The sequence below is a fragment of the Sarcophilus harrisii genome, chromosome 3 (genome assembly GCF_902635505.1).
Source record: "Sarcophilus harrisii chromosome 3, mSarHar1.11, whole genome shotgun sequence".
Lineage (NCBI taxonomy): Eukaryota > Metazoa > Chordata > Mammalia > Dasyuromorphia > Dasyuridae > Sarcophilus > Sarcophilus harrisii.
The window spans coordinates 459,763,273-459,775,801 of record NC_045428.1 but is presented as its reverse complement, the minus strand read 5'-3'; the positions used below and the strand labels follow the sequence as shown (position 1 = coordinate 459,775,801).

General features: G+C 35.0%; 1 long non-coding RNA gene across 1 annotated transcript in view; it reads left to right on the top strand.

Moving 5' to 3' along the window:
- LOC116422096 overlaps positions 1 to 11,292 on the top strand; it is a 35,206-nt gene extending 23,914 nt beyond the window's left edge. The window contains exons 2-3 of the long non-coding RNA XR_004232683.1: positions 5,871 to 5,937; positions 10,944 to 11,292. This is a non-coding gene — a long non-coding RNA (uncharacterized LOC116422096). The remainder of the gene's footprint in view (positions 1 to 5,870; positions 5,938 to 10,943) is intronic.
- Positions 11,293 to 12,529: the final 1,237 nt, after the last annotated feature.

Below are 12,529 nucleotides of genomic sequence, written 5' to 3'. Positions count from 1 at the left end.
AGATGTGAATGCATGGGAAATCACATGACTAAACTGGGGGAAAAGTTTCTCTTTGGCACTGATAGCTTTAAACAGCTGAATCTGGGGATGGTGGACAGAGACTGCTAGTGCCTAGAGACTGCATCATGTTGTTTGGAGATATTTTTTGCTAAAATATTGTAATGAATTTTTAAAGTCCTCAACCTCAGTGATATTAAAGATTTCTAGATGGACCATGAAAGGAGGATTGATACTCTGTAGCCCTCCTTCCTTGGTAATTGAAAAGTCCGTAATAGGTCCCTGGAGGAGGAGTCAGAATAAGTAAAAGTCCTTGGTCTTTAGAGGGAGAAGTGAAGGAGACAAGCAAACTGGCATGAGGCTCCTGGATTCTCCAGTCCAAAGTCACCAACCTCTCTCCTCCTCCTCCTGAGGCCAAGTGAAGTCTGACTTGTTTCACCCCACCCTCTAATGCTTGCCTATAATTAGCTGTATATACCAAACATTGAGTAAGCACCATGGTGAGAAGGGCCATTTTTCCAAACATATGCTAATAGAGTCATTGTCAAATAGGTAATTAGCCTTAAGTGCTTGGTTTTCTGATTCAAGCACACCTTTTAAGAGTTTCAGCCCTTTACAGGTAATGACTAAGCTACCCTTCCCATTCACACTATCTCTTTGTGATCCACTATATTCCAATAAGAGGAAAATTTCTGTGCCATGTGGTGACCCTGGGGCCCCCAAGCTGAGCAGAGATCTAATTTCACTGCTTTTTCTGCATTTCACACTCCATTTTTTCCATTACCCTCCCCTCTCTTGCTTTCTTTCCTTATTGATCAATCAATAAGTCCCAGAAAATTGCCTATAGGAACAGTGGGAAAGAAGATTCTTAGAGAAAATAATTTTTAAAATAAAATTTCTAAGTGTGACCTAGTCTCAGTCCTTGTTGTTTTGTTTGTGAATCTAATAAGATAAGATTTAATTTAATTTTAAATTTAATTAATTTAATAAGATAAGATTTAAAGTAAAGTTGAGTCTTTATTCCAAAAATCTATTGCCCAAGTAAAAGATGCAGAAGCTGATGATACAGCCAAATAACAGTTCATGTAAAGAAGCTATGAAGATTTTCTTTTGTGGCCTATTGATTCAATAAGAAGGAATGTTGTCACATGGTTAAAAAAAATGCAATTTTTTGATATTTTGATCTGTGACCTCATAATAATAGTAATAATAATGATAATAATAATATAGTATTCATGTGATACTTTAAAGTTAAAAATGCCTTAAAACATGTTGTTAACTAATTTAATCCTGACCACAATTCTTTAAGGTGAATGTTATTAGTATCTCTATTTTATAGATGAAAAAACTGAGGCAGAAAGAAGTAAAGTCCCTTGCTTAGAATAGTAAATGTCTAATATAAAATTCAAATTGAGGGCTTCATAACTCCAATATTTGGAGTTACTTCTACTACACCATTTACTTCCTCCAAAAGTTCTAATTGCATAATAGCATAAATGCAAACCATCTCGTGTGCCATTTGTCCATGTCTTCCTGTAAATGATCACCAAGGAGTCCATGCAATATGTTCTTCCTCTAAGTATTTTACATATATGGAAAACAGAAAACAGCCTATGAGTTACCTTTCATTCTCACTACTTATCAACCACTTGCTTTTTCTGATCATATGCCTCATCTGTAAAATACTTTGCATCATTGTTGTATCAAATGAATAAATATAAACCAAAACAATTTGTGTATGATTTTTTTAAATGCCATTAATATAGTGGTACAAAAACAAACCAAGACTAAAGAGACCTGGATTTTAGCTGTTAAAAATTTTTATAAAGCACTTTTCAGATATTTTATTCCCACAACCCCTGGGAGGCAGGTGTTATTATTATTATCTCCATTTCACATATGAGGAAATAGAGGCAGACAGTGCTTAAATGAATTGCTCAGGACCACACATTCAGTATTTAAGGCTTAATTCATCTCCAAGTCTTATGCTCTATCCACTGTGCAATCTAGCTCCTTTTGACATATGGATATAGAGAAGATAGCCATTTGAAAAAGAATCCTCCATATGACATATATCTATTGAACTAATTTCTTAAAACCTGAAGTTCCAATGGGATCACTATAATTTTTAGCCAATTATGTCACTGCAAGTCATAATGTGCTGTAATATATTTGGGGGGAAATTGCCTATTCCCTTTCCAAAATTGCATTAAGGATCTCTTGCAGCATTCAACAATAGAGATTAGAAAATAGGCATGTGGTAGAAGTAATTAGGATTTGTTTTCTTAGTCACTTTAATTTTTTTTCCCTAAGCATTGAGTATACTTTCCTCCTCCAGAAATTTTGAAAAATACTTTCCTTGGCTAAGATGACAGGAAAAGATAATGACGAATGTTGGAGGGGATGTGGGAAAACTGGGACACTGATGCATTGTTGGTGGAGGTGTGAACAGATCTAACCATTCTGGAGAGCAATTTGGAATTATGCTCAAAAAGTTATCAAACTGTGCATACCCTTTGATCCAGCAATGTTACTACTGGGCTTATATCCCAAAGAGATATTAAAGAAGGGAAAGGGACCTGTATGTGCCAAAATGTTTGTGGCAGCCCTTCTTGTAATGGCTAGAAACTGGAAATTGAATGGATGCCCATCAATTGGAAAATGGTTGGGTAAATTGTGGTATGTGAATGTTATGGAATATTATTGTTATGTAAGAAATGACCAGCAGGATGAATACAGAGAGGCTTGGAGAGACTTACATGAACTGATGCTAAGTGAAATGAGCAGACCCAGGAGATCATTATATACTTCAACAACAATACTGTATGAGGATGTATTCTGATGGAAGTGGATATATTCGATAAAAGAGAAGATCCAATACAGTACCGATTGATCAATGATGAACAGAATCAACTACACCCAGAGAAGGAGCACTGGGAAATGAATGTGGACTACTTGCATTTTTGTTTTTTCCCCAAGGTATTTATACCTTCTGAATCCAATTGTTCTTGTGCAACAAGAGAATTGTATGGATCTGCACACATATATTGTATCTAAGATATACTTTAATATGTTTAACATGTATAAGATTGCCTGCCATCTAGGGGAGGGGATGGAGATAGGGAAGGGAAAAGTTGGAACAGAAGTGAGTGCAAGGGACAATGTTGAAAAATTACCCATGCATATGTTCTGTCAATAAAAAGCTATAATTTAAAAGGAAAAAAAGAAAAATACTTCCCTTAAAGTCTTCAAGACTGTTCCCTTTATCATGGACATAACTCTTAATATTTCTTCTCAATTGCAATTTTCATCTTTCTTTAATTTCATTTTTATCTTCTTATGCAAAACAACAAAAACTAGGATATTAGAACTCAAATATCCTTGCACCATGGTCATTGATGGAAAAGATTTTGTTATAGAAATGTTTGTAGCTTTTTAAAAATTATGCATTTTTAACTTCACAGTCATTTCCTTGTAGGTCATCCTCGTCCTATTTCAGCTGAATCCCTCCAAGCAAGGACCCCATATCCTAATTGACAAGCTTTCTCTAGAGAGGTGATCAGAGCAGCAGTGATGGGTCACTGGCAATGAAAAATCAGAGTGGCTGCTGTCTCAGCATATAAGAGCTGCCTGAAAATGAATAGCTAGGACTCCACTCCAGTATTTAAAATTTTCTCTTTTCTCCTTCCTTTCCTCTTTCCCTGACTGCAAGAGGACTAATGGAAGGTAAAGAAAGTAGGACCCCAAAATTTTAAGAAAAATAGGAAAGCAATTTACTCCCATCTTAAACCTTTCAGGAAACAGCTAAAAAAAAAAAAAAACAGTGTCAAGAAAGTTTCAAAGTGAAGGCTTGTACTTTTGAAATAAAATTGGAACATTTAACATCCTTCCTGGTTCAGAAAAGGAGAAAGAATTTCTCCAAAAAAAAATGTAACTTTAAATTGGCGTGTATTGGAATATTAAATCTGATTATAAATTATATAATATTCCTAAATTTTAAAATCACTTTTAATTGGTGTGTGCTAAAAATTGAGTCATATGTTTGTATCCCCTTTAATTAGATGTAATTTATTTAAGATGTTGTGTTTCTTTCTAAATTATATATTGTATGATTTTTAAAATTCTATGACCTATATTTAATGATTAGGACCATATGCTTTATAATAGCAAGTTTTGCAAATTTTCACCTAAAATATTCAGCTATCACATGTTCTGAATTTTAAGAATTTCTCTGTTTCCTACCTAAAACAAAAAAATTTCCTTAAAGGAATGAGGGAAAACCAAATGCTCCTAAAAGCTATAATTAAGATAATTTGTCTATCATTTATGAAAATTCTAAGATTGATTATGTTTTTCAGAGTTATGTGAAACTGGGCATTTAAAACTGTATACTCATTATTTAGATAATTTTTATTTCAATTTTGTTTTTATATTAGTTTGCCTTGGAATCTGAGAGCACCTCACTGGAAGCAGGGGAAGGTGAAAGGACCCCAAACATGCTCTCAGCTCTACTTCCCTTTTTCTTTTGTTAGGGGAGGTGAAAGAAAAACCTCACCATCTGTTCAGCAGCTTTTCTTTAAACTAGCCAGATTTCTTGAAGCCATTTTTGATAAGATCTTCAGCCCTGAAATCATTTATGTTCCTAAACAATGAACTTGTCAGAGTGAAAATCTATAGATCTGAACTCACCTGAAACCTTTGATTGGTGAGACTTGCTGTTTGAGCTTAATCTCTTGAGAATATAACTAATTGTTTTGCTTTTGATCTTTGAATTCAAGTGTGAATGATGGGTCATTAAGCTGGGAACTCATCAATCCTGAAAAATTACTCAGAGGCATGCCATCCTGTAGAGGTTTGAATCTGGGCAGAGGCTGTCAGAACAACTTTAAGCTTTCCTTTAGATGGGATTCTTCTGGCTCAGTTTCTCAATTATGTTCTTTTGTATGGTTTGTATAATTATTTGAAATTGTTACTACTTGTTTGATCATCGTTTATGTCTCATACTTGATGAAAAAAGAGCTAAAGATATTTTGTCCTGCTATTTTACTGTTTTTACCGCTTTTTACTCTTATAGCAAATTTCTCTATTCAGAGCAAGTGATCAGTACAAAAGCCATGAGGGCAATGCAAGTATGTAAGATCTTGCTATTTTCCATCTGAAATGTGTAGTCACTGGGTAAATGAATATTTGGCCTGCTCATCTGCTTGTTACTAAATACATATCTTTCTAGAAATATATTTCAAAATGTAAAATGCTATTATTTGTGAGACCCAGCTATTATTCTAATGATTATTGAAACTAAACCTGAAATATCTTAGTATGATTTGGAGTTGAGAATTTTAGTTATATCAATGTAAAAATCATTTTTATTTAAACTTACTGCTAATGTGGGAATAACACCTGCTTGTACTGTCTCTTGTTAAACACCTTTGATATACATAGACTGAGCTGATGCAATTACAAAATAGGCTGCTGATCAATCTATATTGGCCTTCCCCAGTTCTTATATTCCATCCTATAACAAGCCCTTATAAGAGAGGGAGATGATCTTTCATCCTCTAAGTGATTTAACTTTACCAGTCTACAAAGAACTCCCTTTTAGTCTATTTTTACTAGTCACAAAATAGGAGAAACAGTTCAGGATTGTTGAATAGTCACCCACATCCAACCTCGCCAAATAAATACAATTTTTGCAATAATCCCTTTCTATTTCCAAACTCGATTTATGCTAGCCACTCTTTGTGAAGTGGTCATATAGGCAGTCAGTCACAGAGTCAGGATTTTAACCCATTTCTTTAGATCATGGATCTGATGCCAAGCACCCAGGAAATGCTCACTAAATTACCTATTTGTTTATTTCTTTCTATGTCTAGAAAAGAACCAGCCTCAAGAGAACAGGCAGCTGAGATAACTTATTGAAGAGGTACTCTTAGATAGAAGGTAGGTGCCATGAGACTATGAGAGGTTTGATGAGGATGGGTGGGATAGTTTATCTACTCCTCCCCTGCCCTACTTCCCTGCCTCAATTACCATCTCCAGTTCAGAGCCTTATAAAATTAGATGCCTTGGCAAGTTCATTGGGAGTACTCAGTTCTTAGGTATCTGCCCCAAGTCAAGTAGTCGTATTGTTGAATTTCTCTGGCTTAATAATCAGGAACCAGGCAAATGTTAAAGAGACAAGGCTCCTTGGATGGAGCATTAAGGACCTTGCAATCAGTTTACTCTTATTCCCCCCCCCCAAAAAAATATCAGTTATAAATCAAAGATCAGTTAAAAATAAAAGAGCAGAGGTGATTTTAAAAAAATAAGCATCCTTTCTTTTTCCTCAACCTTTTTTTTTCTTTTCCCATGTAATCTCTTCATTTCTTCTCCCATTTCTTACTGTTTAACCACTTTGGGAGTCTAATAATAGCAACAAGTTGGGGGGGGGGAGTAAAGATAGGAGGAAAACAGGAAAAAGATAAAAAGAAACTAAGGGAGACAGTGTAATTTCATCCATGTTGCCTCCAAAATGGGGAGCTAGGGTTGGTTTAAAGGAAGTGCCATCTTTAATTCATACCTCATCTGAAAAAGATTTATATATTCTACCTTTTTGGAAGGAGAGTCAACATGAGGGAAAAGTTGGGATGAAGATTGAAGATTCACTTCATCATCAAGAAGGATGGTCAGGAAATCAGAGTACCAGGTTGAGCTGTTTCTGCCTAGGATCTGAAGTCTATATTGGGAGAGGGAGAAGTCACCTCGAACTATTAAGTTTATAATATTCTTTTGTTCCCCTGGGATAGGATCAATATTCAGGGCTTCTTCCTCTTTTTACTATCATCAAAACAACCCTCTTAAGGAGGAAATGTAAATATCCTTATTCCTGTTTTACAGACAAGAAAACTGAAGTTCAGTGAGATTAAAATGATTTTTCTGAAGGCATATAACTAGTAACCTGACAGCAGGGCCTTAAATCTGAAAAGGATGTATTATTATTTCTGCATTTGGTTGTAAGGTTTTTATTTTCTTATACATGATCATTTCTTGTGTGGGTGCGATATTGTGTTGAGAAAAAGGTGTATTCATAAAAATTAATATCTAACTTTTCCAGAGCTTATGCATTTCCTTAATTTCTTTCTTTTTTTGATAGATTTGTCTAATTCTGAGAGGGGGAAAATTGAGATCCCCTACTATTATAGTTTTATTATTTATTTCCTCTTCTAACTCATTCAACTTCTATTTCAAAAAATTTACATGCAATACCATTTGGTGCATATGTATTTAGTATTGACAATACTTCATTGTCTATTGTAATTTTTAGAAAGATACAGTTTCTTCCTTTATCTCTTTTAATAAGATGTATTTTTGTTTTTGCTTTGTCTGAGATCATGACTTCTACCCCTGCTTTCTTAACTGAAGCATGAGAGATTCTGTTTTAGCCCCTAAAATTTACTCTGTATGTCCCTGTGCTTCAAATGTCCTTTTTGTAAACACTGTATTATAGGATTCTGATTTTTAATCCATTCAGCTATCTGCTTCTTGTTTATAGGTGACTTCATCCCATTCATATTTACAGTTACAATAACTTTTATAGTTGTGATATATTTTGCTCTATGCTATTTTCCATTTTTCTCTCTCTCTTTCCCTCCCCCTCTTTCTCCCTTGTTCCCTCTCTCTCTCCCTGTTTCTCTCTGTTTCTCTGTCTCTGTCTCTCTTCTTCCCACCTCTGATGCTGTTCCTGTCCCTACTCATAAGTGTCTTACTTCTGATCAGTTCCATCCCTAATTTTTCTTCTCTTCTATCAGTGCCCTTCCCTACTCCTGTTACTTTCCTCTTCTTTATAGGACTGAGAGATTTTTGGATTCAACCTTCTGTATATGTTATTCCCACTTTGAGTCAATTTTAAGTAGGTAAGATTTGAATTTTCTCCATTATCCTACACCTTAATTCTCTCTCCATTATAATAGCTATTTTATATCTCTTCATTTATGTGAGATGATTTACCATATTCCCCCCTTCTTCCAGTGCAATATTCTTTCTCACCCCTTATTTATTTCGTTTTTTTTTAATATCCCATCAAACACCTTTTCTGCACTATGTATGCTACAATAATATATTTCTTAAGAGTTACAAATACCATTTTGCTATATAGAAAAATAAATGTTTAACTTTATTGAATCCCTTATGTTTTCTCTTGTTTCTTTTTTTAAACTTTTTATAATTATCTTGAAATTTATATTTGGAGATCAATTTTTTATTCATTTCTTCTCTTTTAATTAGAAATGTTTGAAAGTCCTTTATTTTACCCATCTCCTCCTGTGTGGAGGCAGTTGTAAGTCCTTTGAAAGGCAAATCAAGGTGAGGTTTCTTGGAGGACTTTAGGAGACTTTGCAAGACCAGTTTCCTAGCTGATAACTCATATCTGAGTTCCTTCAGATTATTTATTGACCATTAATATGACCAAAGTATATTTTCAGACAAGATGCTTTAAAAAATGAAAACAAGTAACAAAAATAATAAGAAAAAAATAATGATTAATAGAACAATTAAATGTCATAACCTTAGTTATACTTTCTGTGGCTTTCTGGCATTTATGTAATGTGTAACAAAGAAAATATGCTTATGTTGGGATATAAAAAGAAGATAAAAGAAATAAAGTCAGTTCCTTGCTTTAAGCTTGAACTCACCAGATCCTACCTTCATTTCACTCACTGCTTCATTCAGCACACCTGCCAGCTGCTGGCAATGGGCACCAGAACAGAAGGAAAGAAGAAAAGGCAAAGCAACTCTTACCAAGCTGCTTTATGTGCAGCACAAAAAAGATAAGGGTAAGAGGATTATCTGCAGGCTTATTGGGGGAGAGAATTTTTTAAATAGGAAAACAGATGAATGAGAGATTATAAGAAAATGGCCCAGATAAGTTTCCTGTAGATGCTTTTTCTCTATAGAATATTATTAAAATTTGCTTAACCACAGAAATTAAGGTGCCAGTGATTAAAAAAACAATAATTAAGAAGGATGTAGTAGAGACATATCCTGAAGTAACTAATGATAATGATTCTAGGAATATTGAACATGACACTGAAGTAGTTCTGCCCACTCTTAATCATGAAATACTAGGAAGGACTCATAATTTGGAACCCTGCCAGTTATCCTTAATTGAAACCTTAACAACTGATATTTTGTGCCCCTTTGATTAGTATATGGTGGCAAAGACAGCATTAGAAGATGGAGATTGTTTATTATGGAAATTGAATTATCATGATCCAGAGATCATGATCACTGATCAGTCACTAAGAAATCAAGGAGCACAAGTACCCATAATTTTAAAAATGCTGACAAGAATTTTTAAAATAGGACAAACTCAATTTAAAGACAGAAACCAATATATACAAGTACTGGAAAAGGTAGTCACAGAAAGGGGATACTATATAGCTAAAAGATAGCTTGAAGATTTTTTAAATGTGTGGAGTGTTGTTGTCCTTGGTTCCCAGGAGAAGGAATGCTTGATTTACAAAGATGGAAATTTAAAAAAAAAAAAAAAAAAAAAAAAAACAGTTGACAGTCATTCAAAATTTGTAACTCCAAACCTGAAACCAGGTGCCACACCAGAATTTCTGGTGGCTTTCATGTCTGACTCTAGATTTGGGATTCTCCCTTGAAAGAGAGAAAAACTCAAAAAGAAGAGACCTCAAGGTAGTAAAAATAAAGTACCAAAATATAAAGGAAAAAAATTGGGAGAACATACCCAGGACTAATTGAGTATGTCAGGTTTAAATTTGTATATAAAAGCTGGAAATAGATTTCTATATGTGTCTGAGTGTGTCTACTTTGCACCCTGTTCTATGTTCAAAGTTAGCAAGCTTGTGAGAGAGAAAAATTCAGTCTCTCTGTTGCTGGCTTAGAAAAATATAAGGCTGAATTTCTGGAATTCATTCAGAGTAGTAATTCTTTCAGAGTGGCTCAAGAAAATATCTTTAGAAGTTTCAAACCATCCTGTTACTCCAGTGTTAGAGTTCTGATCCTTGATTCAGAGTCCTAAATTCTTCTTCTTCAGACTTGGTGTATGCTGAAGGAAATGTCTTTCTTAGTTCCCTTTAAATAGGAGATTGCCCTAAGTTTTGGAAATGTAGGAGAGCAAGGAAATATAGGAGAATGTGGATGAGTATATTGGTCTTTGATCATGGTAAGGTAATTTAGGAGCTAAATTTGAGTTCCTGGAGCTTAGGATAGTGCAAATCCTGCAATATGCCAAAATTCTGTTAGCAGTGCTATGTCATCAGTGACACTGAAATATCCAGATTCCAAAATAATTCTCTTTCTTTCCTTCTGCTTCTGGCTCATTGCAGCAGCTTTACAGGAGAGGGGGAGACAAGGGGGAAAATATATTCAATATAGTGAAATAGTGAGAAAGTTTAAGCATGTAGGAATGCAAAGAGCTTAAACTGAAAGAAATTAGAGAGTTTGGGAACTTTTGAGAAAATGGAAGAGCAATGTGCCATTACTTTAAAAACTCTGCAAGGAAGGAGCTTGTAACTTTGTTTTCAGTACTCAGAAATCTCGGAGTAAAAGCCCATATGAAGCAAAAATTGACACTTAACACTTTCCTGGCTTACTAAAGAGAAGAAGTTTGTATGAATTGGGAAAACAACTAAAAGCTAATTTTGCTTTAAAAGATCAAGGGAATCTCACAAACTAAAGTACTGGTTAAATTTAAAATAACTTCAAATTTGTATTGTGTTAAAATTGGAAACTTAATTGGTTGTGATAGATTCTATTCTATCTGAATTGATAAGTAATGGGTTCTTTCTGAGATTGTAGAACCCAGGTTTGGTTTGTTATCTAGTATCCTGAATGTTATTAGAATATAAACTGAAAAACTAACAGGATATGGAAAATGTGTTTTAAAATCTGTTGTTATTATCAGACTTGCTAACTGTTATCCAATCTCTCCCTACCTCCAGTTAATGTGCTCAGTCCCTAAAAGTGATCTGAATGTGTCAGAAATGGGAGAGGAAGATGGCAGATCCCCAAAGCAAGAAGAGGATCGGAATGTGGTCAAAGATGGCAGAGGAAGATCTTGGGGAGATTCCTAAGACAAGGAGAGGATCTGAAGGTTTATCACTCCAAATCTTATATCCCAGATCTGAATTTGAGGGAAAATGAGGGAGGCTCAGGGGCAAGATCTTCAATATTCCATCCTAGCACTTATCCCCCTGAAGAATAAAATCTGAGCAACAATAATTTATCTGTCATATTCACTGGCTGCCTGCTGGCAATTAAGACCATGGGTCCTTGGTAAAGTTATTGCTATAAAAACTAGAGGAGTTATTTGTGGTGTTCTTTTCTTTAAAATATAATCATTCTCTGTGGGAGCAGGTTTCTTGGGGAGATTTTCTGGAGGCAGCCTTAGTTTCAGTTGAAAGTAATAATCACTGCAAATACAGCCAGCTGATAACATCCAAATATTTATTTCTCCAAGAGCTCTTGCAGGTTTGTCCTTTGCTTCTGCGTCTGTTTTCTTCAGCCTCCAGCTAGCACAAAAGTGGAAGATGGAATAAATCTGACTCCACCTCCTAGAGAGGGCTTGTGGGCTTCCTCCCAGAGTGCTCCTGGCTCTCAATCATCCAGAGTGCTCCTCTCCAACTCCTGGCAATGTTCCGAACTGAACTGACTGACTCACTGAAGCTCTTTTTATGCTCCTTGTAAAATGTTGACTCCTCTTCTGAGAGTGGGATTATGGAATCTGAGAGTGGGATTATGGGTTTCTGACTCTCCCAGAGTGCTCCTTGGCCCTAAGAGCTTCTTGCTTATATGAGCTCTCTAAAGATGTGAACACAAGCATTGTTTCTGTCAGTTCCACTTAGTACCTTGTTTCAAGTCCTGGCCCATAACATCTCCTTGTAAGATCAGATCAATCATACTGAACCATGCTAAATTAGATAATTATTGTTTCTATCAATTCTAATGACTTAACAACTTGTAAGGATTCTAACAGTTATTGTTATGGACTTATCTCCGAAGGACTCCCCTTTTATAACATTCTGAGCAGTAGTTAGACAACTTCTTGAGAAATAGGAGGAGAATGGGTTGGGCTAGAGAGACTCTCAGTCTTTCCCAAACAACTCTTCTCTGATCTCCCATAGATTTACTCAATGATCTTCCCAAGAGTTCCTCATCTTTTGAGATTTGGAATCTCTGCCATCTGCCTTCTAGAGCACTTACTTCTTCTAGATAATTTGTGTGTAGATAGATAGATGGAGAAATATTCAGCTTATCCATCCACTGACAAATATTTAGTGAGTACTTTTTAATGTGTCTAGGACTTTATTATTAAATTATTAATTTTATGATGAACAAAATAAATATGACAGTCTCTGAACTCAATGAGTTTATAATCTGATTGTAGAAAAAATTGCAACAGAGAAAACAATAAATATTTTAGGGATCCAATGAGTTGTATAATCCTAGAATGTCATACTTAGAATGTCCAATTTACTGATCCAGTCACATTGGATTATTACTGATTTTTACACAAAATATCTGACCT